Source organism: Pseudophryne corroboree, chromosome 1 (assembly GCF_028390025.1).
Source record: "Pseudophryne corroboree isolate aPseCor3 chromosome 1, aPseCor3.hap2, whole genome shotgun sequence".
NCBI classification, from domain to species: Eukaryota; Metazoa; Chordata; class Amphibia; order Anura; family Myobatrachidae; genus Pseudophryne; species Pseudophryne corroboree.
This window is the reverse complement of record NC_086444.1, coordinates 505,156,365-505,163,535: the sequence shown is the minus strand read 5'-3', so window position 1 is coordinate 505,163,535 and position 7,171 is coordinate 505,156,365.

Here is a 7,171-nt window from a genome sequence, read left to right as displayed (position 1 = left end):
ACGCAGCTTCGCCCGCCAAAAGCCTCTCAGGCGGTCGAGCCCGACCCCTGGCGGCGGCATTACCCACATTATTTCTGGTTTGACCCCGTCCTTGTACTGACAAGTGCTGTCCCCTCTCTGACACTAACACAGCAGCGTCCCTGTCACCGCTTTCAATAAAACGGATAGGGGGACGCACAGCACGACTGGGCCTCGGCATGTTAGAAAGTAGAAAGATAGAAAAAAGAAAAAGTCAAAGAACAAAAAGGGGGGTGAAAAGATTAAAGATTAGTAAAGATTGAAAAGAAATAAGAAGAAAGATACCACAAATTCACAAATAATACACAGTTTAGTACATAACAAACGCAGAGCACTTCACTGTTCAATTTTCTCTGAGGAAAAGAGGGAGAACCTATTCAGTCCTCTCTTTATAAGGGCTAAGCCCCTCCCATCACCAGATTCCTCAGTCAACTCATAGGCCCACTGTTACCATGGATACCTCCACTTATCACAGCTGCTTCATTCAGCCTACTATTCAGAATTTTATGTCACTACAGCCATATAAAATGTCCTCCGTTCTCTTAAGCCTATTATCAATGAGTACCACCAAATCTTTTTCCAATACCGTTACCCCTAAACTTTCCCTATTTAATATGTAGGCTGCAAGTTTGTTTTTAGTCCCGAAATGCATAACCTTGCATTTTTCTATATTGAACCTCATTCTCCATTTAGACACTCAGATTTCAAGTTTAAATAAGTCATTCTGCAGAGACTCCACATCTATTTCCAAATTAATTACCCTACACAGTTAGTATCATCTACAAAGATTGACACTGTGCTTTCCAGGCCTATTTCTAGGTTATTGATAAATATGTTGAACAGTAGTGGCCTGAGTACGGACCCTTGTGGTATTCCGCTGATTGCTGGTGTCCATCTTGATGACTTCCCGTTGACCACTACTCGTTGTACCCTGTTATCCAGCCATTTAATTATCTATGTACAAACAGTTTTTTTCTATGACAAGCTCCTTTAATTTGATGATCAGTCTCCTGTGAGGCACTGTATTGAAGGCTTTTGCAAAATGTAAGTAGACCACATCCACTGCTTTTCCCTGGTCAAGATTGTCGCTCACTTCCTCATAGAAGCTAACTAAGTTAGTTTGACATGATTTTTCCCTCACAAACCCATGCTGGTTCTTGCTAATAAACTTAGCGGTCTGCACAGTGGCGTAACTAGAAATTTTTCTCCCCCAAGCCCAAAAATTCTTTGGCGCCCCCCCGGGTGTGGTTCGTTTTATCGACAGTGTCTAGGTCGACAATGTTTAGGTCGACCACTATAGGTCGACAGTCACTAGGTCGACATGGATGGAAGGTCGACAGGGTTTCTAGGTCGACATGTGCTAGGTCGACAGGTCTAAAGGTCGATATGAGGATTTTTTTTTTGTGTCGTTTTCTTCGTAAAATGACTGGGATCCCAAATTAGTGCACCACTTCGCTCGCCATGCTTCGGGATGGTGCCTTCGCTCCACTACCGCTTTGCTCGGCACACTTTACCGTTCCAATCGTAGTCCACGTGGATCGTTAAGTATGAAAAAAATCCAAAAAAAAAAAATGTGAAAAACTCATGTCGACCTTTAGACCTGTCGACCTAGCACATGTTGACCTAGAAACCCTGTCGACCTTCCATCCATGTCGACCTAGTGACTGTCGACCTATAGTGGTCGACCTAAACATTGTCGACCTAGACACTGTCGATCTTCAGACCGGATCCCGCCCCCCCCATCCCCCATAATTGGCAATAGAAAAGGGATAAACATGCACGCGCCGAAGGCTCGCGCTGCAAAAAGTGGGTGTGGCTTTGTTGAAATGGGCGTGGTTTCGCATAAAGGGGCGTGGCATTGCAGGAAAAGACTACCTCATACCCCAGTTTTGCAACCTGCACACCCAGACGTTAGCCACCACAGGAAAGAAAAATAATCCTGATTCATGCCCCTTACATTATTTGTCATTTTCCCTCCTTATAGTAATGCCCAGTATACATTATGCCACATACTGCAATGGCCCTTAGACATTATGCCACATACTGCAATGGCCCTTAGACATTATGCCACACACAATAATGCACACACCGTAATGCCCCCGACACACTATGCCACACACCGTAATGCCTGTGACACATTATGACAGGAATCGCAATGCCCGTTATACATTATGCTACACACTGCAATGCCCCTGATACATTATAGCACATACAATGTCTTTGACACATTATGACACACACCGCAATGACCCTGAGACATTATACCACATACCACAATGCTCGTGGTATAGTATACAACACACCGTAATGCCTGACACATTATGACACACACCGCAATGTCCGTGATACATTATGCCACATACTGCAATGACCCTGAGACATTATACCACATATCACAATGCCCGTGATATAGTATACCATACACCGTAATGCCTGTGACACATACTGCAATGCCCGTTATACCCTATGCCACACACTGCAATGCCTGTTATACATTATGCCACACTGCAATGCCCCTGAGACATTATACCACATACCACAATGCCCGTGATATAGTATACCACACACCATAATGCCTGTGACACATTATGACACACACCGCAATGTCCATGATACATTATGTCACACACCGTAATGCCCATTACACATTAAGTCCTACAGTAATGCTTCTAATTACTTTTAAATTACCTGCTCGTTGCCAGGGGTTTCATGCTCTTGGTTCCATGCACAGTGCCAGGGGTTTTCATGCTCAGGGTGTCATGCTCGTTGCCAGGGGTTTCATGCACTGGGTGTCATGCTCGTTGCCAGGGGTTTCATGCATTGGGTGTCATGCTCGTTGCCAGGGGTTTCATGCACTGGGTGTCATGCTCGTTGCCAGGGGGTAGTGCTTGTTGCTAGAGCTGTGCTCTCCCAGTGCCACAAATGCCCCCAGTGCCAGATATTCCCCCATAGTGCCAGGTACTCACATGCCCCCAGTGCCAAATACAGCCCCCTTCCCCCATGTGCCAGGTACACATATACCCCCCCAGTGCCACATAAGCCCCCCTCCCCCTGTGCCACATATGCCCCCAGTGCCACATAAGCCCCCCTCTACATGTGCCACATATGCCCCCAGTGCCACATAAGCCCCCCCTCCCCCTGTGCCACATATGCCCCCAGTGCCACATAAGCCCCCCTCCCTCACCCTGTGCCGCATATGCTCCTCCAGTGCCCCCCATGCTCCCCCAGTCTGCCCCCGCTCCCCCCCTGTTTTGTGTTGGAGGGACACGGAGGGCACAGCGCGCGTCTCTCCTGTGTCCCTCCGTCCTGCGTCTCCGGCGGGTCTGTTAAAGGAAGTGCCGGTTCGTGAGCCAATCAGAGCTCACGAACGGCACTTCCTTTATAAGACCCGCTGGAAACGCAGGACGGAGGGACACAGGAGAGGCGCGCGCTGTGCCCTCCGTGTCCCTCCTTACAGCAGCGGAGGGAAGGAGACCGTCAATCTGCTAAATCAGTGGCGCCCCCGCAGCCCCTCGCCCCCAAGCCACCGCGAGGACTGCGGGGGCAGTAGTTATGCCACTGGGTCTGCAGATACTCCTGTATGCTATTCCTTAGAATTCTTTCCAATATTTTACACACTATAGATGTCAAACTAACCGGTCTGTAGTTACCCAGATGATTTTTGGATCCCTTTTTAAATAATGGCACTACCTCAGCTATACACCAATCCTTCGGTACCATGCCTGATCTAATTGAACTATTGAAAATCAAGTGTAGGGGTCTTGCTAATTGTGACCTAAGCTCCATAAGAACCCTCGGGTGAAGTCCATCAGGGCCAGGTGAATAATTAATGTTAATTTTGCTTAGCCTCTCCCGGACTACTTCTTCACTTAAACAATTATTTAACCACAAATCATTACTGTCACTATCATTATGCACTACACCCTTGTCAGTTCTTCTCTGGTGAACACTGATGAAAAACATTTGTTCAGTATTTCCGCTTGAATTTCATCATTTATCATTACTCCAAATTCATCTTTTATTGGACCTAAGTTCTCCTTTTTTAACCTTTTACTGTTTATGTATTTAAAAAACTTTTTAGGATTGGTTTTACTCTCTATAGCGATTTGCTTTTCATTTTCAATTTTAGCTGCTCTTATTGCATTTTTGCATCTTTTATTGCATTCCTTGTAGTACTGGAATGACTCCTCCTTTCCATTAGATTTAAATGCTTTGAAAGCACACTTCTTTTTATCCATTTCTGCCTTGACCTTCTTGTTAAGCCATATCGGTTTGAGTTTGGTACTCCTGCATTTACTGCCCATGGGAATAAATTTGTGAATATTGCTATCTAGCAACCCTTTTAAAGCATCCCACATTTCCAAAGTGTTCTTGTTATGAAACAAAACTTCCCACTCAATGTTGTTTAGAGCACATCTCAGCATACTGAAATTAGGCTTCCTAAAGTTAAATGTTTTGGTTGAACTCTTATAGCTATGTTTCCTGAAACTGATGTCAAATGTGATCATATAGTGATCACTGTTACCCAAAGTCTCCCCAACTTTAGTGTTTGATATAATGTCCACATTATTAGTAATTACTAGATCCAGAGTAGCTTTACCCCTAGTTGGGTCCTCGACTAATTGAGACAAGTAGTGATCCTTTAACATATTTAAGAAACTGTTGCCCCTAGCTTTAACACATGAATCGTTACTCCAATTTATATCAGGATAATTAAAATCTCCAATCACTAGGATGTCCCCCAATCCCGCAGCCCTTTTGATTTGCTGCAAGATTTGTTCTTCCTCATGTATGCTAATATCCGGCTGTTTATAGCACGTGCCTATGACTAGTTTTTTTGTATCAATGCCCCCTCTTGAGATTTCAACCCATATTGACTTCACCTTATCGCCAGTCCCCTCATAAATAACCTCCTTTAAGTATGGTTTAAGAGATGGTTTAACATAAAGACATACACCTCCTCCTCTTATGCTTGCTCTGTCCCTCCTGAAAAGAGAATACCCCTCCAAGTTTGCAACCCAGTCGTGAGAGTTGTCCCACCATGTTTCCGTAATACCTATAATATCATACTCGGCCTTTGATGCTAACAATTCCAATTCCCCTATTTTACCTGCTAGGCTTCTTGCGTTTGCAAGCATACATTTTAGTTTAGTGGTTCCCTTGTCCGTTTGTTTTTTTAAAGGTATCCTATCATGGTTTATTAGTGCCTCCCTAGAGTTACTCTTGCTGACTGTCCTTCTTACTCCCTCTCCACCCCCACCATACTTAATATTGCCCACCTTACTCTTCTCTTTGATCAACCCAATGTTTCCATCTAAACTCCCTGCCCCAACATAAATATTTTCCCTTATGCTACGTACATCATTAGATGAGTCTTTGTAGATCGCTGCAGTGAGCACCACACGGGTTTGTTATGAATTACCGATGACTGGGATGCTGGCCGTCATTATACCAACATCGGCATCCCGTCCACTTGTATGCCGGCAGTAGGGCGAGCTTTAGTAAGCCCCTTGTGGGCTTGCTGCGCTTGCCACGCTGCACTCCCCACTCTGCGGGCATGATGGCGCGCTGCGCCTGCTACAGGTTATATTCCCCCTCTATGGATATTGTGGACACCCATAGAGGGAGAATAATCTACCTCACTGGTATTCAGGCGCCGGCATTGTACCGCTGTGTGGGATTCTGGCGTTGGCATTGTGATTGCCGGGATCCCATATGGCAGTATGTTAATGGCTTCCCAACCACACAACACAGTAAGAAGATTTTAGCCTCATGTTGAAATCTGACTATAAAAATACTTTACAATCATCCACATAAATGAAACTACAGTAATATGTTTAAGAAAGACACCAGCATATGGGAAATTATCCAGTATGCTGCAGAAACATGCTTAATTTGCGGAAATTATTTTAATTGCACTAAATTGCCTTATCTTGAAATACATATGACTAACATGATGTTTTATTTCAGGGTTACTTAACATCCACTGAAATAAAAAATTGTAAACAATTTCCTCTATTGCACAAGTTGTTTATAAGGAAAAGAATGTGGGAGAGGATGCAGAAATATAAGTGTACAAGTTGCAGAATTTACAAAGTCATTGCTGGCAGCCCACACTCTCAATTAGATAAGTTTAAGTCAGTGCTGTGGGAAGCCTACAGTACATACATATTACATGACATTTACAAAGCTTTTCAAGCAAACTGAAACTTCAACAAACTACAGTATCTAGTTAATAACAGTTATAAATATATTGCTGTGAATTCATAAATGCAGTTAAAAGTTTTTCATAGTCATTATTAGGGATGTGCGGCGGTCCCCGTCATGGGTTTTGGGCTTGGATTTTCATGTCCTTTGTATTTTGTATCTGGTTTAGCCAAAACTGCCCTTGTGTGTTTTGGTTTTGGATCTGTATTTTTTTTTACATTTTTTTACAGAAATCATAAAAACAGCTAAAATCACAGAATGTTGGCCTGTTTTTGTTTCTATAATATTATTAACCTCAGTAATATTAATTTCCAGTCAATTTTGGACACCTCACAGCTCACAATATTGCTTTCACCCATTTTAGGCTAAAGGTTGCAGCCAGCTCCCTGGTTACTAACCAACAGAGCAGCAGCACAAACATACGTCATAAAGAAAAAAGGAAATGCTCCAAACCGCGCTTAACAAATTACAATGGCTGCCTGTGTTTTTTCAAAAGAATCCTTCACCAAGATTCAATAAGCATATATTCAGACCAGACAGAATGAACATGGCGCTAATGTAAACAGAAAACACCTCTGTAAAAAGTGCAATATTCACACATAATCAATAAAAATACATCCTTTCGCTTTTAGGAGAGATCCACATGATCTATAAATAAAACAGAAGAAAATAGTGCAACACCAGATCCATTTACTGATTCCACTCACATAACTATGAGTACATAGGGGTAGTTCCGAGTTGATCGTAGCTGTGCTAAATTTAGCACAGCTACGATCATCTTCCCTGACATGCAGGGGGGACGCCCAGCACAGGGCTAGTCCGCCCCGCATGTCAGTGTTATGCACACCAGTGCCTGCAGGAATGTACTGGTGTTTGAACTGTTATACACACCAGTGCCTGCAGGAATGTACTGGTGTCTGAACAGAGAGGGATGCAAAACAAATGA